This window comes from Scyliorhinus canicula, chromosome 12, assembly GCF_902713615.1.
Source record: "Scyliorhinus canicula chromosome 12, sScyCan1.1, whole genome shotgun sequence".
Lineage (NCBI taxonomy): Eukaryota > Metazoa > Chordata > Chondrichthyes > Carcharhiniformes > Scyliorhinidae > Scyliorhinus > Scyliorhinus canicula.
Genome location: NC_052157.1, coordinates 12,062,303 through 12,086,153, shown reverse-complemented (window position 1 = coordinate 12,086,153; position 23,851 = coordinate 12,062,303). Strand labels below are relative to the sequence as shown.

At 46.6% G+C, this 23,851-nt stretch overlaps 1 protein-coding gene across 1 annotated transcript in view; it reads right to left on the bottom strand.

Moving 5' to 3' along the window:
• LOC119974172 (kelch-like protein 25) overlaps positions 1-23,851 on the bottom strand; it is a 96,795-nt gene that overhangs the window by 59,142 nt on the left and 13,802 nt on the right. Inside the window, exon 2 of the mRNA XM_038812877.1 lies at positions 6,114-6,213. The gene's annotated coding sequence lies outside the window, so the exon portion shown is untranslated. The remainder of the gene's footprint in view (positions 1-6,113; positions 6,214-23,851) is intronic.

Sequence of the window (23,851 nt, the reverse complement as noted above, 5' to 3'; positions counted from 1 at the left end):
AGTTGGGAGTCTCCCTGCTAACTAGGGAGTTAGCAAAAGCGAGTGATTTTGGAGGGTTCGCCACAGCTCATTTTAGTGCCTATTTTAGAAAATGAGCTTACGGTTTTTGTTTTGTTTGATTTTGTTAAATGTAGGTTTTAGAATTCGGTTTCAGTTTTTGTTCGTCTCGCTCTTATTTCCTTTTGGGTGTGGTCACATTTAATTGCTTTGGCATTGTTGGGGGGAGGAGTGAGGGGGTGGGGGTAGCTTGCTGACATGTGTCTGTTGGTTTTCCTTTGTCCAGTCTTTTGATGTGTTGGCCACCTTGGGTGAATCTTTTAACTTGACCTTTTCAGTGTCCCTCGGTTAATCTCTCTTGGAAGTGGCTGCCTCTGCATTAAGGTTGGGGGCGGTGGTAGGCGATCTTCAATCCGCTTGGTCACCTGGAACATTAGGGGATTGAATGGCCTTGTGAAAAAGTCAAGGGTCTTTGCCCATCACAAGGGTGTAAACTCCAATATAGTTTTTTTGCAGGAGACCCACTTGAGTGTCAGGGATCAGATCAGGCAGCGAAGGGGTGGGTAGGCCAGGCTTTTCATCCTGGGTTTGATGGCAGGGCCAGGGATTCTTTTTATAATCTTTATTGCCACAAGTAGGCTCACGTTAACACTGCAATGAAGTTACTGTGAAAAGCCCCTAGTCGCCACATTTCGGCCCCTGTTCGGGTACACAGAGGGGGAATTCAGAATGTCCAAATTACCTAACAGCGCGTCTATCGGGACTTGTGGGAGGAAACGGGAGCACCCGGAGGAAACCCTCCCAGACACGGGGAGAACGTGGAGATTCCACACAGACAGTGGCTCAAGCCGGGAATCAAACCTGGGACCCTGGAGCTGTGAAGATACATTGCTACCCACTGTGCTACCGTGCTGCACTAATTAACAAGAGAGTTCAGTTTTCCTCCTCTTCTAGGATTATAGCTGACCCCAATGGTTGATAAGTTATTGTTCGTGGCTCCCTGTACAACACCCCAGTTGTCATGGTCAACATTTACGCCCCCAACTGAGATGATACAAATTTTATTAACTCCCTCCACAACCTGTACTCAAATCAGCTTATTTAAGGTGGGGACTAAGGCCAGTCGTCTGCTGGTTCATCAACTTAAGGTAGGCTGCCTCCCGGGAGATCACTCAGATCCTGGATTTGGGCGGTAACCTCGTTTCCGCCCCTCCCCAGGTCAGTGCAGCTTTTACTGGACTTACTGGACGGCCTACCCATCCCAATGGTTGAGGTGGAGCAATGAGTTGGATTCCCCGTTATGCCCAGACAAGATTTTAAAATGTATCGGGCTGATGCAGTCTGGCAAGGCCCCTGGTCCAGATGATATTTCGATTGAATTTTACAGGGAGTTCTCAGAGCAGCATGTACCTTCATTATTGGACTATCCCAGGGGTTGATGCCCCCGACCCTCCAAACTTCTATTTTCCGGCTTCTTAGGAGAGATAAAGAGCCGACAGAGAGTGGTTCATACCGTTCTACATCACTTTTGAATGCAGCGTCAAGCTACTCTCCAAGGTGTTGGTGCTACGGTTGGAGCCTTACATCTCAAATATAATTTTGGAGGATAAAAAAGGCTTTATGAAAGGCCGGCAATTGTCGGCCAATATACGTCGCCTGTTAAATGTCATCCTCCCTGCACCCCTCCCTCCCCCCTCCCCTGTACCCAAACCGGAGGGGATTTCTTGATTCTGAAAAGGTAGTTGACAGAGTAGAATGGGAGTATTCATCTGAGATTCTTAAAAGGTTTGAATTTGGTCATAAATTTGCTTCCTGGATTTGCATCCATTTTCCTGCCCTTTTCCGGTAACTCTTGATTCCCTTAATGATCAAGAATCTATCTCAGCCTTAAATATAGACAAGGACTCTGCCCCCACAGCTCTCTGTTGCAAGGACTTCCAAAGACTCACAATCTCTGAGAAGATATTTCTCCTCAAAGTCTTAAATTGCCACCCCTTCATTCTGGGACTATGCCCTCTGGTCCTAGACTCTCCAATGAGGGGGAACATCCTCTCAGCATTTATCATGTCAAGCCTCTTAAGAGTCCTTAATGTTTCCACGAGGTCACCTCACATTCTTCAAAATTCCAATGTGTAGAGTCCCAACCTGTTTAACACCATACCGGGGGTCATCCTAGTGAACCTTCTCTGAACAGGATACCTTTCCTTAAATAAGTGGACCACAACTGCTCCCAGTATTCCCGATATGGTCTCCCCAGTACTTTGTACACTTCTCTACTCTAATGCTCAAACTCCCATTCCATTAGCTGGAAACTGTGTCTATGCAGACATTGGAGATGCCTTGGATTCGGCTTGACCTGGTTTTCAAATTCTTCATTGGCCTCACCCCCTCCTCGAATCCTACCGTCCTCCGTAATATTCGCACTCACCTAATTCTGGCCCCTTTTGTATTCCCAATTTTAACCAGTCTACCTTTGGTGGTCAAATCTTCAGTCGCCTCGGCCCCAAGCTCTGAAATTCCTGCCTAGCACCTTCCCATATCCATTTCTTCATTAAAAACTACCTCTTTGACCAAGCTTTTGATCATCTGACCTAATATCTCCTTATGGATGTCACACTTTATTTTATAATGTTCCCATGAAGCACACACATTAGGATATTGTGTTACGCTAAAGGGGCTATACAAATATAGGTTGCTGTTGTTGTTGCTGGTACCAACATAGCAAGATAACTTGCCCCACATTGTTCTGGATTCCACATGACATATGAAAACTTAGGTGAGGTCCAGCGAAATGGAGCCAGCAAGAACAATCTCTAAGAAATGGCGATGCCGGCGTTGGACTGGGGAGCGCACAGTAAGAAGTCTTCCAACACCAGGTTCATTCACCTGAGGAAGGAGCTGTGCTCCGAAAGCTAGTGATTTGAAACAAACCTGTTGGACTTTTAACCTGCTGTTGTAAGACTTCTTACAATCTCCAAGAAGAGGAAGGAGGAACATTAGCCAAGGAAAAAAAGTATTCTAGATGCAATCTCAGTCAGGTCCCTCAACCCTGAGCAATGATGGTTTACAATCCAACTGCAATCTAGATGGTCGACATATTTCAGTCAGCCCAGCTTACAGCATCTTCCCTATCTCTCCAGTATCATCGGCAGACAGCAAGAATATTTTAGTTACAGATATCAGCATCACAACTAGGAATCATAGTTCCTGATAAGAATAAAAAAAGTAGGGGAGGACTGCAAGTAACAAAGATATTCTTGCATTCCTGTCGTTTCCTATATCTTTCGAAACATCTCAAAGAACTTTGCATAGGCCGACCTGTTTTGAAGAGCAACATAGGCTAAGGCAGCTGCTATTTTTCACCTCACCAGATTGCACAGAAGGCAAGGAAATTATTGTTTATTCTGCTTCAGTTGTGCGGGCAATATCAGGTAGAGCAGGCATTGTCAAACTCAGGGGCGTGACCCGCAGGCGGGTGTCGGGAAAGTCACGGAGCCGTCCGTCGCGGCACTCCCGATCGCACAAATTTGCGTGCAACAGCCGGCTGTTAATAACGCCGGCCGCAAGCGACCTTCAAAATGGCCGCAAACGTAAAAAAATGCGGCCGCATTACTCATGCATGCCCGATCATCATGCGGCCGCACTTTTTTTCTGAAAAAACGGTCGCAGCTTCTCATTTTACAAGTTCGGGGGTTTATTCATTTTATTCATTTACTTTTTATTTTTTTCATTTATGTTATTCATTTTATTTTTATTACAAGTTCAGGGGGGGGGGGTTTATTTGATAAAGTTTTACAGGAAAAAATGTAGAGCTTTGGACAGATGGAGACTCCATACTTTCCGACACTGGAAGGCTTTACCTTCATCCAACAGGTTCCATAGGTAAACCTATAAGTAAACCAGGGGCTGGTTTAGCACACTGGGCTAAATCGCTGGCTTTTAAAGCAGACCAAGGCAGGCCAGCAGCACGGTTCAATTCCCGCACCAGCCTCCCCGGACAGGTGCCGGAATGTGGCGACTAGGGGCTTTTCACAGTAACTTCACTGAAGCCTACTCGTGACAATAAGCAATTTTCATTTCATTTCATTTCATTGGAGGAGCGTGTACAAGGGCCAAAGGGACCCAAAACCATTTCCTCCATTTTTGTCAGCAGCAAACAAGGTAAGAGAAAATGGTGGGTCGCGCAGGTCGGCCGGCGTGGGTCACGAACGTCGGCCAGTTGGTAAAAATAGGTCCCCCGGAAAAAATGTTTGAAGCACACTGAGGTAGAGTATCAGGAAGGCTCACTGCCCGTTTTCAAACAATGACATAGAATCTTTCAGATCCAACTGAATAGGCAACCATCATTTCATCATCAGCAGCTCTGACTGCAGCGCTGAAGCCTGGACTAAATGTGCTGAACTCCTCAACTCTGGATACACAACATTCAGACACAAAAGAGAGGTTGTTACAGGCTGACCATTATCAGGATTTTAAAATGTCTTTTCTTTTTTTTTAAATAATAAATTTAGAGTACCCAATTTTTTTCCAATTAAGGGGCAATTTAGCATGATCAATCCACCTAACCTGCACATCTTTGGGTTGTGTGGGTGAAACCCAAGCAGACATGGGGAGAATGTGCAAACTCCACACAGTGACCCAGGGCCGGATTCGAACCCGGGTCCTCAGCGCCACAGTCCCAGTGCGCCACATGCAGCCCTGGATATTTTTTATTTTAAATTATAGAAAATTAACTGGTCCCCCATGTAACTCACTCATCTACCTTATTGAAAGGTAATGAGTAAATTAACTTATGGAGAGTCAATCTCTACACAAAGTACTTTAGGGATTATTTATACTATTCTCAGGAGATAAGACCATATTTCGAGGAGTTTCAAAAATGCTTTATTAATATTTTTACTGTGGGCGGCACGGTGACGCAGTGGTTAGCACTGCTGCCTCCAGCGCCGAGGACCCGGGTTCGATCCCGACCCTGGGTCACTGTCTGTGTGGAGTTTGCACGTTCTCCCCGTGTCTGTGTGGGTTTCACCCCCACAACCTAAAGATGTGCAGGGTAGGTGGATTGGCCACGCTAAATTGCCCCTTAATTGGACAAAAAAAAAATTGGCTACTCTTAAATTTTTTTTAAACTAATTTTTTAGCGAAACGACAGCATTCAGTGGCTTTTCTCCCTCTGTCCTATTCTGAAGATGCTGGCTCGCTGCCCTCCCCCACATGTCAGCTTTAAGTTTCAAATTCTTTACATGGGAGCAGAGTAGATTGACTGACTGTCAGCTGACTAATCATTGGAGTCCCAGCCCGCTCCTCACCAAACGACCCCATACAGTATACCATTAATTCGCCAGCAGAGCTCACTAAACAAGGATGGGGAAAAGAGCAAGATATTCCCCGAATGATTTCCCACCCTCACCCCCTGTTTCACTCCCCCCAGCCAATTGACAAGAGGAGGGGAGCAAATCATGTGTGGAGCAGTACAGCAGTGATCCCTCTGCCGATCGCCACTCTTCCCCCCTCCTCTATACTTGCCAACATTAAAAAAGAAATAAATCACACTAAATTCAGAAGTTACGCCAGAGAGCTTTACAGGAGTGGGAAGATTTAACCAACAAAAACAAATAATCAATCCTGGGGTCACCACAGACTCAGCTCTTCCGCAATTGCAACTCCCCCCCAATACACTGTCAATGAATTGATTTGGAAAAAAGAACAAAAATCATATGAATTAAAGTTGCACTATCGAAGGCGGCATCAGGCGGTAAACCCCGAAGCCACAGACAAGCTTCAAATCATTCAAAAATAAACAAAGAAAAAGACACAGCGGGTTTAACTGCTGCATATTACCCCCCTCAGCCCAAATAAAAACATCCCACGGATGGACTGGGATCACACCGCTCGATTGAGCCGACAGGTTAAACATCAAATCGCTGCTTGCCCATCAGAGAGCTCAGTGATGTCAATTTCCAGCCAGCAGGGTAACTGACATGGGTGGTTCCACTCCCACCGGCCCCCTCCCAAACCAAAACAATCCTTTTAGATTCACCTTGAATTAAAATGAAGTGACTCGGTGTATTTTTTTTAATGCTCTTATTAAATTTGGTACGAAAGCTGTTACTTACGTTTGGGTGGGATGGTCATGTCCCCTAGTGCGGGAGTCCCATCGAAATGTATCTTTGTGGCACACACTGGATACAATGGGAGGAGGAGGCGGGGCCTCGCCTGTCAACAAAGCCAAGGAGAAGGGCTGAGGTAAGGAGCCTGGATGATGATTGATGGATAGGTAGACCAATCGGTAGGATTGCCTGCTGAGACATTGTCCAATGGGAGGCGGTGTGGGCCACATGACGACCCACACCCCCTACACCAAATTTAAACCCGATCATGATCAGGAAGGGGGGGCTAACAGAGAAACAGGAGGAGTCATTCAGTCCCTCCAGGCTGTTCCGTTGTTTGACTGGAGCATGGCTGATCTGTAACTTACCTTCCATTTAATTCACATTCCTCAAAAGGGGAGGGAGGAGGGGCGGGGTGATGCTTCTTAAGCCAGGGTTTGAGATGTAGTCATTGTTGTAATGTAGGAAATGCAGCAGCCAAATTACACACAGCAAGATCCCACATGCATGAGAATGACTTAGACTTAGAACAGTACAGCACAGCACAGAATGAGCGGCACAGTAGCACAGTGGTTAGCATTGTTGCTTCACAACTCCAGGGTTCCAGGTTTGATTCCCGGCTCGGATCATTGTCTGTGCGGTCTGCACGTTTTCTCTGTGTGTGCATGGGTTTCCTCCGGATGCTCTGGCTTCCTCACACAACTCCAGAAAGACGTGCTTGTTAGGTGAATTGGACATTCTGAATTCTCCCTCCGTGTACCCGAACAGACACCGGAGTGTGGCGACTAGGAGCTTTTCACAGTAACTTCATTGCAGTGTTAATTTAGAACAAAGAAAATACAGCACAGAACAGGCCCTTCGGCTCATGATGTTGTGCCGAACTTTTGTCCCAGATTAAGAACAAATCAATTTACACTCCAGCATTCTACCGTAATCCATGTACCTATCCAATAGCCGCTTGAAGGTCCCTAATGTTTCCGACTCAACTACTTCCACAGGCAGTGCATTCCATGCCCCCACTACTCTCTGGGTAAATAACCTACCTCTGACAACCCCCCTTTATCTTGCACCATTCACCTTAAATTTATGTCCCCTTGTAATGGTTTGTTCCACCCGGGGGAAAAGTCTCTGACTGTCTACTCTATTGCCGTGATCACCTTATAAACCTCTATCAAGTCGCCCCTCATCCTTCTCCGTTCTAATGAGAAAAGGCCTAGCATCCTCAATCTTTCCTCGTAAGACCTACTCTCCATTCCAGGCAACATCCTAGTAAATCTCCTTTGCACCTTTTCCAAAGCTTCCACATCCTTCCTAAAATGAGGCGACCAGAATTGCACACAGTACTCCAAATGTGGCCTTAACAAGGTTTTGTACAGCTGCATCATCACCTCACGGCTCTTAAATTCAATCCCTCCGCTGATTAACTCTAGCACACCATAGGCCTTCTGCACAGCTCTATCCACTTGAGTGGCAACTTTCAAAGATCTATGAACATAGACCCCAAGATCTCTCTGCTCCTCCAAATTGCCAAGAACCCTACCGTTAAACCTGCATTACGCATTCATATTTGTCTTTCCAAAATGGACAACCTCACACTTTTCAGGGTTAAACTCCATCTGCCACTTCTCAGCTCAGCTCTGCATCCTATCTATGTCTCTTTGCAGCTGACAACAGTCCTCCTCACTATCCACAACTCCACCAATCTTCGTATCGTCTGCACATTTACTGACCCACCCTTCAACTCCCTCATCCAAGTCATTCATGAAAATCACAAACAGCAGAGGACCCAGAACTGCTCCCTGCGGTACGCCACTGGTAACTGGGCTCCACGCTGAATATTTGCCATCCACCACCACTCTCTGACTTCTATTGGTTAGCCAGTTTGTTATCCAACTGGCCAAATTCCCCACTATCCCATGCCTCCTTACTTTCTGCATAAGCCTACCATGGGGAACCTAATCAAATGCCTTACTAAAATCCATGTACACTACATCCACTGCTTTACCTTCATCCACGTGCTTGGTCACCTCCTCAAAGAATTCAATAAGATTTGTGAGGCAAGACTTACCCCTCATCACAAATCCATGCTGACTATCCCTAACATAAAGATTATTTGATGACCAGATTATCTGCTTTTGTGATGTTGACTGACAGATAAATAATTACCAGGACACCAAGGATAATGCTCCTGATCTTCTTCCAAATAGTATCATGAGAGTTTTTACTTCCACCTGTTCAAGGGATTGGCAAGGAAGGGATCCTTCTGGAAGTAATTTTGTTCTGACCAACTGAGGGGGGCTGAATAAAGAAAGGGAACCGGTTCATCCCTCCTCACCCGAGGGCATAACTAATTTAGGGTATCCGTTCCAAATTGTAACAAAGTGGGGCTTGTGCTGAGATCGTTCCCACAAGGGGACAGAGGGTAACACATCTGGAGACCTTGCCCAGGGACCAGTCATAACAGTTTACAGATATATTACAAATCTATCCTGTTCTTTCATCATCCTTGGGTCAAAATTCTGGAACTCTACCTAACAAAATTGCTGGAGCATCTTCACCACATGCACATTGCAGTGCTTCAAAAGGGCGACTCACAATCACCTCCTCATGGCCAATTAGGGATGGGCAATAAATGCTGGCGTTGTTGACAATGCCCATATTCCAAAAGAAAAAGTTAATATTTCAGGTGGATTGGTTTTCTCCTCATGTTGTTCTTTGACCCGCAGTGTATTTCCAGCACTTTATTTTCAGTTCAAATACCCAATAGCTGGACTATTTCGCTTTAGTTTAGAAAGAAAACAGCTACTGAAAGCCGTCAGCAAGAAGCACTCTTGCTCCTGAGTCAGAAGGTTGTGGGTTTGCGACTTCAGCACAAAAATTTAAGCTGATGCTGCGTTGCAACAATGAGGAATGTTGGAGGTGCTGCTTTTCTAATGAGATGTTAAACTAAGGTTACATCTACTCTCAGTGGAGATGTGCAGTGGGTAGCGACTCTGCCTCTAAGCTAGAGGATCTGGGTCTGAGCCCCACCCCAGGTCTTGTCAACCAAGGAAGGTGTGTTCATAATGCAGCCAAGCAGGTTGTGAAACTTTTCAACACACATCAATGCCCGTCGGTAAGATCGGGAGAGATTCCTGGTCAACCACACAATGGAAAAATAAGTTGGAGCCTCTACCATCACTTACCATAGTTTCAGGCTACAATACGCATGTTGCCACGGCAACCAGACTCCCGGAGTGAACAGTAACGTACTGCCACCCAATCTACTCTCTCAGATGGGCAAACAAAATCCCATGGCACTATTCCGAAGAACGAGGGTTTTTCTCCCTTGTGTCCTGGCTAACATTTACCCCTCAATGAGGGCGGCTCGGTGAGGCAGTGCTGAGCACTGTTGCCTCACAGCGCTGAGGACCTGGGTTCCATCCTGGCCCCGGGTCACTGTCCGTGTGGAGTTTGCACATTCTCCCTGTGTCTGCGTGGGACTCACCCCCACAACCCAAAAAACGATGTGCGGGACTGGGCATGCTAGATTGACCCTTAAGTGGGGGGAAAAAAAGAATTGGGTACTCTAAATTCTTTTTTTCAAGATCACTCAATCAATCAGACTCAAAACAAATTGTCATTATCACATTGCTGTGTGTGGGATCTTGCTGTGTGCAAATTGGCTGCTGCATTGTAACAGTGATTACAAATCGCAAGTGCTTCATTGGCTGTGAAGTACTTTGGGTCAACCTGAGGTAATGAAAGATGCTATATAAATGCAAAACTTTATTCCACAATGCACTCTCTCACACACACAGTTACTGCACTAGTTAATGTGTTCAAATAAAATTCCCTTGCGTTTTTTTTTACTCAGTCCATACCTATTAAGCTGTAAAGAGTTAAGTTAAATAAAGCACAAATAGATTTTTTGTGAACAATTTGACTAATGCAGCGCCAGGGGAATTAAACCCCCATCCCTTCCTGCTTTCATTTGTTTGGGGTTTCTGGATAGCCCAGTCAAACTGGGCAGCTGGGTCTGTACTTCAGAAACATAATAAGTTATTAAAATGGAGTCATTAAACTAGCAGCGCCGAATGTGAATCAAAAACCTCAGGAACAAAAGTGGTGGCAATAGCGTATGCCTGTTCTCTGCTGGCAGTGTCTCTGGGTCCCAGAATCCTGTGTTTAAGCTTCTTGAGCTTATTAGCAGGCCTCAATATTATATTTTGTTGCGTTCATTTTATGTAATTATTTGTAATTTCTCCTCACTGAGGACTGCACTCTCCTTCCTGGAACTTTGAATTCATTTTTACGACGTTGGAATGAATTACATTAAAATATATTTTTAAATTCTATGATTGCATTGTCTTCTCGGCACAACATCGAGGGTCGAAGGGCCTGTTCTGTGCTGTACTGTTCTATGTTTCTATTGTGGCTACTATGTTTTGATAGTTTCAAACTTTTTTTTAAAATATAATTTTTATTGGAATTTTTTACAGAAAATATAAAACACAACCGTTACACCAAAGACTGGAGATAGATGGGTAACTGTAAGGGGGATTGGGAAGAAGCAGTCAGTGCAGGGACCCCCTGCGGTCGTTCCCCTGAGTAACAAGTATACCGTTTTGGATACTTGTGGGGGGGACGACTTACCAGGGGTAAGCCATGGGGTACGGGCCTCTGGCACGGAGTCTGTCCCTGTTGCTCAGAAGGGAAGGGGGGAAAGGAGTAGAACATTAGTAATTGGGGACTCAATAGTCAGGGGCACAGATAGGAGATTTTGTGGGAGCGAGAGAGACTCACGTTTGGTATGTTGCCTCCCAGGTGCAAGGGTACGTGATGTCTCGGATCGTGTTTTCCGGGTCCTTAAGGGGGAGGGGGAGCAGCCCCAAGTCGTAGTCCACATTGGCACTAACGACATAGGTAGGAAAGGGGACAAGGATGTCAGGCAGGCCTTTAGGGAGCTAGGATGGAAGCTCAGAGCGAGAACAAACAGAGTTGTTATCTCTGGGTTGTTGCCCGTGCCACGTGATAGTGAGATGAGGAATAGGGAGAGAGAGCAATTAAACACGTGGCTACAGGGATGGTGCAGGCGGGAGGGATTCAGATTTCTGGATAACTGGGGCTCTTTCTGGGGAAGGTGGGACCTCTATAGACAGGATGGTCTACATCTGAACCTGAGGGGCACCAATATCCTGGGGGGGAGATTTGTTAGTACTCTTTGGGGGGGTTTAAACTAATTCAGCAGGGGCATGGGAACCTGGATTGTAGTTTTGGGGTGCGAGAGATTGAGAGTAGAGAGGTTAGGAGCACAGTTTTGACTTCGCAGGAGGGCGGCAGTGTTCAGGTCTGTGGTTTGAAGTGTGTCTATTTCAATGCCAGGAGTATACGAAATAAGGTAGGGGAACTGGCAGCATGGGTTGGTACCTGGGACTTCGATGTTGTGGCCATTTCAGAGACATGGATAGAGCAGGGACAGGAATGGTTGTTGCAGGTTCCGGGGTTTAGGTGCTTTAGTAAGGTCAGAGAAGGGGGCAAAAGAGGGGGAGGTGTGGCGCTGCTAGTCAAGGACAGTATTACGGTGGTAGAAAGGATGCAAGATGGGGACTCTTCTTCCGAGGTAGTATGGGCTGAGGTTAGAAACAGGAAAGGAGAGGTCACCCTGTTGGGAGTTTTCTATAGGCCACCTAATAGTTCTAGAGATGTAGAGGAAAGGATGGCGAAGATGATTCTGGAAAAGAGCGAAAGTAACAGGGTAGTTGTTATGGGAGACTTTAACTTTCCTAATATTGACTGGAAAAGATATAGTTCGAGTACATTGGATGGGTCGTTCTTTGTACAATGTGTGCAGGAGGGTTTTCTGACACAATATGTTGACAGGCCAACAAGAGGTGAGGCCACTTTGGATTTGGTTTTGGGTAATGAACCAGGCCAGGTGTTAGATCTGGAGGTAGGTGAACACTTTGGAGACAGTGACCACAATTCGGTGACCTTTACGTTAGTGATGGAAAGGGATAAGTATACCCCGCAGAGCAAGAGTTATAGCTGGGGGAAGGGCAATTATGATGCCATTAGACATGACTTAGGATGTGTTGGTTGGAGAAGTAGGCTGCAAGGGTTGGGCACACTGGATATGTGGAGCTTGTTCAAGGAACAGCTATTGCATGTTCTTGATAAGTACGTACCAGTCAGGCAGGGAGGAAGGGGTCGAGCGAGGGAACCGTGGTTTACCAAAGAAGTGGAATCTCTTGTTAAGAGGAAGAAGGAGGCCTATGTGAAGATGAGGCGTGAAGTTTCAGTTGGGGCGCTTGATAGTTACAAGGAAGCGAGGAAGGATCTAAAGAGAGAGCTGAGACGAGCAAGGAGGGGACATGAGAAGTCTTTGGCAGGTAGGATCAAGGAAAACCCAAAAGCTTTCTATAGGTATGTCAGGAATAAAAGAATGACTAAGGTAAGAGTAGGGCCAGTCAAGGACAGTGGTGGGAAGTTGTGTGTGGAGGCTGAGGAGATAAGCGAGATACTAAATGAATACTTTTCGTCAGTATTCACTCAAGAAAAAGATAATATTGTGGAGGAGAATGCTGAGACCCAGGCTATTAGAATAGATGGCATTGAGGTGCGTAGGGAAGAAGTGTTGGCAATTCTGGACAAGGTGAAAATAGATAAGTCCCCGGGGCCGGATGGGATTTATCCTAGGATTCTCTGGGAAGCCAGGGAAGAGATTGCTGAGCCTTTGGCTTTGATTTTTAGGTCATCATTGGCTACAGGAATAGTGCCAGAGGACTGGAGGATAGCAAATGTGGTCCCTTTGTTCAAGAAGGGGAGTAGAGATAACCCCGGTAACTATAGGCCGGTGAGCCTAACGTCTGTGGTGGGTAAAGTCTTGGAGAGGATTATAAAAGATACGATTTATAATCATCTAGATAGGAATAATATGATTAGGGATAGTCAGCATGGTTTTGTGAAGGGTAGGTCATGCCTCACAAACCTTATCGAGTTCTTTGAGAAGGTGACTGAACAGGTAGACGAGGGTAGAGCAGTTGATGTGGTGTATATGGACTTCAGTAAAGCGTTTGATAAGGTTCCCCACGGTCGGCTATTGCAGAAAATACGGAGGCTGGGGATTGAGGGTGATTTAGAGATGTGGATCAGAAATTGGCTAGTTGAAAGAAGACAGAGAGTGGTAGTTGATGGGAAATGTTCAGAATGGAGTTCAGTTACGAGTGGCGTACCACAAGGATCTGTTCTGGGGCCGTTGCTGTTTGTCATTTTTATAAATGACCTAGAGGAGGGCGCAGAAGGATGGGTGAGTAAATTTGCAGACGACACTAAAGTCGGTGGAGTTGTAGACAGTGCGGAAGGATGTTGCAGGTTACAGAGGGACATAGATAAGCTGCAGAGCTGGGCTGAGAGGTGGCAAATGGAGTTTAATGTGGAGAAGTGTGAGGTGATTCACTTTGGAAAGAATAACAGGAATGCGGAATATTTGGCTAATGGTAAAATTCTTGGTAGTGTGGATGAGCAGAGGGATCTCGGTGTCCATGTACATAGATCCCTGAAAGTTGCCACCCAGGTTGATAGGGTTGTGAAGAAGGCCTATGGTGTGTTGGCCTTTATTGGTAGAGGGATTGAGTTCCGGAGCCATGAGGTCATGATGCAGCTGTACCAAACTCTGGTACGGCCGCATTTGGAGTATTGCGTACAGTTCTGGTCGCCTCATTATAGGAAGGACGTGGAAGCTTTGGAACGGGTGCAGAGGAGATTTACCAGGATGTTGCCTGGTATGGAGGGAAAATCTTATGAGGAAAGGCTGATGGACTTGAGGTTGTTTTCGTTAGAGAGAAGAAGGTTAAGAGGTGACTTAATAGAGGCATACAAAATGATCAGAGGGTTAGATAGGGTGGACAGCGAGAGCCTTCTCCCGCGGATGGAGGTGGCTAGCACGAGGGGACATAGCCTTAAATTGAGGGGTAATAGATATAGGACAGAGGTCAGAGGTGGGTTTTTTACGCAAAGAGTGGTGAGGCCGTGGAATGCCCTACCTGCAACAGTAGTGAACTCGCCAACATTGAGGGCATTTAAAAATTTATTGGATAAGCATATGGATGATAAGGGCATAGTGTAGGTTAGATGGCCTTTAGTTTTTTTTTCCATGTCGGTGCAACATCGAGGGCCGAAGGGCCTGTACTGCGCTGTATCGTTCTATGTTCTATAACGACAAACAATGAAATGCAACAAAATAACCCATAATAACTGTAACACCCCCAGACTGTATCGACGCATGTATCACATCCCCCACCCCCCCAACCCCAATGAACAACAAAAGAACTTAAAAATAAATTTAAATTAAATAAACAAACATAGTCATCGTCCGCCCCCCCCCCCCCCCCCCCCCACCTTTTCCCTCCCCCTTCCCCCCCACACCCCCGGGTTGCTGCTGTTACTGTCCCCGTACCCTATCGTTGAGCCAGAAAGTTGAGAAAAGGTTGCCACCGCCTAAAGAACCCTTGTACCGACCCTCTCAGGGCGAATTTGACCTTCTCTAGCTTAATGAAACCCGCCATGTCATTGATCCAGGTCTCCACGCTTGGGTGCCTCGCATCCTTCCATTGTAGCAAGATCCTTCGTCGGGCTACTAGGGACGCAAAGGCCAGCACACCGGCCTCTTTCGCCTCCTTCACTCCCGGCTCCACCCCAACCCCAAAAATCGTGAGTCCCCAACCTGGCTTGACCCTGGATCCCACCACCCTCAACACCGTCCTCGCCACCCCCTTCCAGAACTCCTCCAGTGCCGGGCATGCCCAGAACATATGGGCATGGTTCGCTGGACTCCCCGCGCACCTGACACACCTGTCGTCACCCCCAAAGAACCTACTCATCCTCGTCCCAGTCATGTGGGCCCGGTGCAGCACCTTGAATTGGATGAGGCTAAGCGCGCACATGAGGAGGAAGAATTAACCCTCTCCAGGGCATCAGCCCATGTCCCGTCTTCGAACTGTTCCCCCAGTTCCCCCTCCCACTTAGCTTTCAGCTCCTCTACTGACGCCGCCTCCGCCTCCTGCATAACCTTGTAGATATCAGATATCTTCCCCTCTCCGACCCAGACCCCCGAAAGCACCCTGTCGCTCACCCCCCTCGCGGGGAGCGCAGGGAATCCCTCCACCTGCCGTCTAGCAAATGCCTTTACCTGCAGATACCTGAACATGTTCCCCGGGGGAGCCCAAATTTCTCCTCCAGCTCCCCCAGGCTCGCAAGCCTCCCATCAATAAACAGGTCCCTCAGCTGTCTGATGCCCGCTCTGTGCCAACCCTGAAATCCCCCATCAATGTTCCCCAGGACGAACCTTTGGTTCCCCCTTAACGGAGCCTCCATCGAGCCCTCCACTTCTCCCCTATGTCGCCTCCACTGCCCCCAAATCCTGAGGGTAGCCGCCACCACCGGACTCGTGGTATACCTCGTAGGAGGGAGCGGCCACGGCGCCGTTACCAGGGCCCCCAGGCTTGTATCTCCACAGGACGCCCTCTCCATCCATTTCCATGCTGCCATCTCCCCCTCCATTACCCACTTGCGCACCATCGACACATTGGCCGCCCAATAATACCCCGAGGGATTGGGTAACGCCAGCCCCACCCCCCCATCTCTACCCCGCTCCAAGAAGACCCTCTTCACCCTCGGGGTTCCATGCGCCCAAACAAAGCTCATGATGCTACTAGTCACCCTTCTAAAAAAGGCCCTAGGGATAAAGATGGGCAAACACTGAAAAAGGAACAAGAACCTCGGGAGAACTGTCATTTTGACGGACCTAGTTTCAAACATTTAATCACCATTCGCAGAAACCAGTTGATGCTGTAGGTCGCTTTGTTTGATTCATGTACCGAACCCCCCTCTCCTATTGCACAGAGCCGTCCTTTTAAATACTTGAGTCAGTGCTATTTCATTTCTATACCAAACAACAAGTAATTAAACACTATTTCAACATAGCTGAAAGCAATCTACAATTAGGCCGGTGATGATATTTCGTACCCAACCCTATTACTCACAAAAGCGAAGGAAACTCATTATAGCTGTTAACACGAGTTGCATGTTTTTGCACAACAGCGCAAATTAGCAAGTCAAGGTCCAGGTGACTTATAGCAATGATTAGAGAGATAAGCGAGACTTATCATTAGGGTAAGGCGTACATTAAGATATACTTTTATCTGTACAGATGAAAGCGATACCTCCCGGTGTTGGCAGAATAAAACATGTTCAGGTTAACGAGTGCAGTGAGTAACTGAGTTCCACGGACCAGAGAATCACAGGTTCCAGTCCCTGATTTCCAGTTAGTTTCAGCCAGCTCATCAGCCCTGAGTCCCCTGACAGAAAGACTTGCATTTATATAGCACCTTTCCTGACCACTGGACCTGCTTCACAGCCAATGGGATACTTTTTGCCATATGGTGCTGTTGTAATGTCGGAAAGCTGACAGTAAGATCCCACAATATGAGAATGACTAGATATCTTTTTTAGTGACGTTGATTAAGGGATAAATATTGGCCAGGGCACTAAGGATAACTCTTCTTCAATAAACTGCAGTGGGATCTTTTTCATCCACCTTGAGAGGGCCAACAGTGCCTCACATATACTTTAAACATTTCCAACAGTGCAGAACCCTTCCATTGCTGCATTGGAGTGTCAGCCTTGACTGTTGTTTCAAATGCTGGAATGGGACTTGAATGCCACCCCACCACCTCACTAAGCAGCAACTCACTGGACAGTCTTAAGCCTGGGAGAGGAAAGCCATCTGGCCCCCTGATCCCAAAGTTTGTGTGTGGATGTGATGTGACACCAGATTAAGACAATGTTTTTAATTTCTGTTAGATAGAATCGTAGAATCCCGACAGTGCAGAACGAGGTCATTTTGCCCATCAGGTCTACACCGACCCTCTGAAAGAGCACCCTATCTAGGCCCACCCCCATGCCCTTTGTAACCCCTTTGGACACAAAGGGACAATTTAGCATAAACCTAACCTTAACCACCTGAGCTGCACATCTTTGGACTGTGGAAGAAAACCAGAGCCCCCGGAGGAAACACGTGGCAGACACGAGGAGAATGCGCAACCTCCACACAGACAGTCATCCAAAGTTGGATTTGAACCCGGCTCCCTGTAAGGCAGCAGTGCTAACCACTGTGCCACCCTGTTGGTTGAAGGAATGTGGAGAAATGGTGGAAAAATGAAGATGAGCCGTGATCAATGGCCTGAGGGCCTGCATGTTCTTCCCCTGTTTCAGTGTTCCTGGGATTGGGACCAGCTTTGATGCCAGCTCTACAGTTAACTAGCCTGCTGATGCTTCCTTGCTTGCTTCACCCATGGGCGGCACGGTAGCACAATGGTTAGCACTGTTGCTTCACAGCACCAGGGTCCCAGGTTCGTTTCCCAGCTTGGGTCACTGTCTGTGTGGAGTCTGCACATTCTCCCTGTGTCTGCGTGGGTTTCCTCCGGGTGCCCCAGTTTCCTCCCACAAGTCCCGAAAGACACACTGACAGGTAATTTGGACATACTGAATTTTCGTTCTGTGTACCCGAACAGGCGCCGGAATGTGGTGACTAGGGGCTTTTCATAGTAACTTCATTACAGTGTTAATGTAAGCCTACTTGTTTATTATTAATTAAGAGTAGTCACTTGGGCTGTGTTGCATGAACATTCCCATGTCCATGGAGTCCTTGCCCATTGTGAGATGGTATCTTCAGGGAGGGGTATGGGAAAGAAACTGGATGGAAGATAGAATGCAAAATAATGATAAGAACATTCTCAAAATGAAATATGAACCATCATCTCTCTAATAATTTATGAGCTGTCCATTTCCCTCCATTTTCCAAGGGAATGGAGATTGCTGCTAGTTTTTTAGTATTTATTCGTTCAAGGGATGTAGGTGTTGCTGGCCATGTCAACATTTATTGCCCATCCCTAACTGACCTTGAGATGGTGGTGAGCTGCCTTCTTGAACCGTTGCAGTTTATGTGCTGTAAGTACACCCACAGTGCTGTTCGGGAGAGAGGTCCAGGATTTTGACCCAGCGACAGTGAAGGAACAGTTAAGACATGGGCAGCAGAGCTTTAGATGTATGAGAGTATCATAGATTTTTTTTTTTTTTTTAATAAATTTAGAGTAGCCAATTATTTTTTTCCAATTAAGTGGCAATTTAGCGTGGCCAATCCACCTAACCTGCACATCTTTGGGTTGTGGGGGTGAAACCCACGCAGACATGGGGAGAATGTGCAAACTCCACACGGACAGTGACCCAGGGCCGGGATTCGAACCCGGGTCCTCAGCGCCGCAGTCCCAGTGCTAACCACTGCGCCACATGCTGCCCTGAGAGTATCATAGATTATCATAGAATTTACAGTGCAGAAGGAGGCCATTCGGCCCATCGAGTCTGCACCGGCTCTTGGAAAGAGCACCCTACCCAAGGTCCACACCTCCACCCTATCCCATAACCCAGTAACCCCACCCAACACTAAGGGCAATTTTGTACACTAAGGGCAATTTATCATGGCCAATCCACCTAACCTGCACATCTTTGGACTGTGGGAGGAAACCGGAGCACCCGGAGGAAACCCACGCACACATGGGGAGGATGTGCAGACTCCGCACAGACAGTGACCCAAGTAGGAATCGAACCTGGGACCCTGGAGCTGTGAAGCAATTGTGCTATCCACAATGCTACCGTGCTGCCCAGTAGGCAGGAGTGTATTGGAATAGTTGCATCTAGAGGCAACAAAGGCACGACGAGGGTTTCAGCAGCAGGTGAGCTCAGATAGGGGCAAAGTAAGGAGGTGGAAATAGGTCGTCTTAGTGATAGCAGGAATATGAAGATCAAAGCTCATCTCAGACTCGAATTTGACACCTGGGTCATGAACAGACTGCGTTAATCTGATATCGGGAGAGGGATGGGAGTCACTGGGCGCAGTCCAACAGCCACGCTGAGCCCTCAGAGCTGCTCGACGTGGCGCTACATGGCCGATTAAAGCCTGGAGACCCGGCTTCCGGGATCTACCCGGCTCGCAATGCCTCGTGAGGTCTAACGTGGTCTCATGGATCATTGCGATGTAAATTCTGCCCGTTTTGGGCGGGGTCACTTTTTAGCAAATCTGTATACTAAAACAAGACAGCTAGTCTCACTCTAATATGCAGTTTCCTGAGGTATCTGAGACATTGGGATTCAGTCCCTTCACCTCAGAGACCTCGGGCCAGCACCATTCAGTACTGGTTCCCACAAATAGGGACGAGACGGAACGGCACTAATAGGAGTCCCCCAAGGGATCGGAGGCCCCCAGGTGCGTGCCCCTTGGGCAGGGTGGTACCCTGGCAGTGCTGCAGCCACCTGGGCATCCTGACACTGCCATTGTGGCAGTACCACTTGGCTGCCTGCTGGGCATTGCCAAGGTACCATGCTGGCATTTGATTGGGCTGGGGGTGAACTGTGCTGGTGTTGGGGGGGTCCGGGAACCCTCCCATTGTGCTTTGGGGGTGTTGGGGTTACGTCAGAGGCTTCGTACGGAGCACCTCGATGTGTAAAGCGGGGCCACGTGCGGCCTCAGCCACGCATTCCCTGCTGAGGCCGTTCATTTAATGCAAGTGACGTTGTACACCCATGTGTTTCTCGGCACTGCGAGCACCGGGAAACATACAGCCTAAACTCAGTCGCTATGGGGCTTTGTTCCCATTTAGTTAAATTGCCTCCAGTATATCGGGAATGGACCTTGCAGGAAAGACCAAAAGCAATGGTTTCATTCTTCCCGATATTCAATTGGAGGAAATTTCTGTTCATTCTGAGTAATTAATTTTGGCCGTCGTTTTGGACAGGAACACAAGTACCAAATCAGCTTGCCGTAATCTGTCTATAAATGGCTGACCTCTCACCTTGAACTCATCCAAAACTCTGCTGCCATTAATCTCATTCACACCATGTCCCGTCCAACTATCACCCCTGTGCTCACTGACCTACATTGGCTTCCGACCCATAAAATTCTGATCGTTGTTTTCAAATCCTGGATGGATTTGCTCCTTCCTACCTCAGTGATGACTTCCAACCCTCCAATGTTTCTGTGTTTCTCCAATTCTGGCTTCTTGTGCATCCCTGATTTTCATCGCCTTGCCTTAGGCACTGAACTTTGGAACACCTTCCCTCTTTATTTACTGACCTCTATCTTCTTTTTTTTAAACACTTCTTAAAACCTAACAAAGCTTTTTTTTTCTTTTAAAAAAAATTTAGAGTACCCAATTCATTTTTTCCAATTAAGGGGCAATTTAGCGCGGCCAATCCACCTACCCTGCACATCTTTGGGTTGTGGGGGCGAAACCCACGCAAACACGGGTAGAATGTGCAAACTCCACACGAACAGTGACCCAGAGCCAGGATCAAACCTGGGAACTCGGCACCATGAGGCAGCAGTGCTAACCACTGCTCCACTAGGCTGCCCCTCCTAACAAAGCTATTTGTCACCCATTCTAATATCTCTTTATCTGTCTCGGTGTCAAATGTTGTTCGATAACACTCCCCTGAAGCACAATGGGGCATTTGGCTACGTTAAAGGCATTATTTAAATCCAAGTTGTTGCCATGAACACAGCTGAAAAGTGTGTTTCTGACTAACGGGCCACATAAAATACAACCATTTCTGGAGTGTAAAGTGGGGACTGGAACAAGGGGTAATGAGGGATGTTGAGTATACATAAGTGTGCGTGCATGTGTGTTCATCTATGTGTGTGTGTGTGTGTGTCAGTGTGCTTGACGGGGTGTTTGTCTGTGCGTGTGTCTGTTTGTATGAATACATGAATGCGGAAAGGCTGGAATATAAAAAGACTGGATAATCTACAGCAACAACTGCCTCCAAGTTACAATGGTGACACCTACTGTACAAACACTCTATTGTCCTGTGCTCCAAATGATCTAGTTTAAAATGTGGACTCATGGGGTTTTGGGAGGCAAATAAAAAATATACTAGATTAATATGGAGCGATATGATTAAAAGCAAAAAAATGAGGTTGAGTTAGTGGTTAGGCATGATCCAATTGAATAACAGAACGGGTTTGAGGGGCTGAATGGTCTACTCCTGTGTCAGTGGGAAATGAGGGAGTGTACTTTACATATTGGGGGGACTTTTATGAATTAATGTTCTTAGTTTTTTTAGTTAGCACAAAGGATGTGGTTGTTGGAGGTCAATTATTTCAGTCCCAGGACGTCACGGCAGGTGTTCCTCAGGATAGTGTCCTAGGCCTAACTAGCTTAAGCCATTTCATCGATGGCCTTCCCTCCATCATAAGATCAGAAGTGGGGATGTTTGTTGATGACTGCACAATGTTCAGCACCAATCGCATCTCCTCAGATACTGAGGCAGTCCATGTTAAAATGCAGCAGGCCTGGACAACATTTCAACTTGGGTTGACAAATGGCAAATAACATTTATGCCACACAAGTGCCAGGCTATAACCATGTCTAACAAGAGAAAATCTAACCATTGCCCCATGTCATTCAATGGCATGATCAGAACTGAATCCCCAACGATCAACATTCTGGAGGTTTCCATTGACCAACTTAACTGGATCCGCCAAAAATTACTGTGACTACAAGAGCAAGTTAGAGGCTGGGAATACGGTAGAGTCGATGTGGCTGAAGTGAGAGTGATAGAGGAGGTTGTTGAAACATTTGATCGGCTAAAAATCAATAAAGGAAGTATTAGAAAGATTTTTAAAATTTGTTCAAGAGGCGTGGGCATCGCATTCTGGGCCAGCATTAATTGCCCATCGCTAATTGCCCTTGAGAGGACAGTTAACAGTTAATCATATTGCTGTGGGTCTGGAGTCACATGTAGACCAGACCAGTTAAAGACGACAGATTTCTTTCCCTAAAGGACATTAGTGAACCTGATGGTTTTTACGACAATCGGCAATGGCTTCATTGTCATCATTAGACTTTTAATTCCAGATTTTTATTGAATTTAAATTTTGCCATCTGCAGCGGCAGGATATGAACCTAGGTCCCCAGAGCATTATTCTGGGTCTCTGGTTTTACCGGTCCAGTGACAATACCAATATGTCACCGTCTCTCCTTAACTGTACTTAAAGTGATAAATCGCGACAAAATGCAATGAATCTGAGGATACTGAGGACAGTAAGGGAGGAAATTAAAAGTAAAGTGAACTGGTCATAGTCCCAGATGACCATAGGCTGCTTTCCCCTTTGAGGGGAAGAGCTGACTGGTGGTGATTTAACCTGAGGATCACCATACCTCAGGCGAGGGGCAAGGTTGAGAAGGCGGGGCCTTCCTGAATAACCTCAGCTGGTACTGGAATTGAGCCTGCGCTGTTGGCCTCTCTCTGCATCACATACCAGCCATCCATGCAACTGAGCTCAACCGGCCCCCACCAGAGGAAATTAAAGAGGCATTGGCTATCATCGTGCAATCCTCCTTAGATACAAGGATGGTGTCTGGAAACTGGAGAATTTCAAATACAAAGATACGAGTTAATAAGAATATAATAATCGCTTATTATCACAAGTAGGCTTCAATGAAGTTACTGTGAAAAGCCCCTAGTTGCCACATTCCGGCACCTGTTCAGGGAGGCTGGTACAGGAAGTGAACCCGCGCTGCTGGCCTTGTTCTGCATTACAAGCCAGATGTTTAGCCCACTGTGCTAAACCAACCCCTGTTAGGAACAGGAGTAGGCCACTCGCCCCCTCGAGCCTGCAATAAGATCGTGGCTGATCTGACTGTAACCTGACTGTAACATCCCACCTTGCCCTGATAACCTTGCTAATCAAGAATCTATCTCCCACTGTTTTGAAAACATTCAAATGATCTGCTTCCACTGCCTTTTGAGGAAGGGATTTCAAAGACTCACGAACCTATGAGAGAGAAAAACTGCTTCTCAGATTTGTCTTAAATGGGCGGCCCCTTATTTCTAAGCAGTTACCCCTAGTTCTAGATTCTTGATAAGAGGAAACATCCTCATCACATCCACCCTGTCAATACCCCTCAGGATCTTATACGTTTCAAGTTATCTCTTTCTCTTCTAAACTCCAGTGGTACAAACCTAACCTGTTCAATGTTTCCTTAGAAGAGAACCCCCCCCCCCCATTCCTGATATTAGTTGAGAGTAAACCTTCTCCGAATTGCTTCTAATGCATTTACATCCTTCCTTAAATAAGGATACCATCACCAATCCCACAGTACTCCAGATGTGTATCCACCAGTGTCTTGTACAACTGAGGCAAAACCTCTCTACTTGCATATTCAATTTTCTTTGCAATAAATGGTAATGTTCTATTAGCTCTCCTAATGATAAGGGGCAAAGATAAGCCTAGCAGCTACAGACCAGTCAGTTTAACTTTGGTGATGGAATAACTTTAAGGAACAATAATTCAGGACAAAATTAACAGTCATTGGATAAGTCTGGATTCATTAAGAAAGGCCAGTGCGGATCTGTTAAAGTTCAATTGTGATTAACTAACATGATTGAGTTTTTTGATGAGGTATCAGAAAAAGTAGATTCAATACTGTTTGATGTGGTGTGCACGAACTTCCTAAAGACACTTGATAAAGTGTCATATAAGAGTTCATGTAATAAAAAGGGAAATGGCTGCCATGGATTCAAAGTTGGCTGAGGGACAGGATAAAGATCAGTGGTGAACAGTTGTTTTCCAGACTCCAGCGAAGTATACGGCGGGTTTCTTACTTTAGGAGGGCTTTAGATATATGAGAGTGGTTCCAGCAATGAAC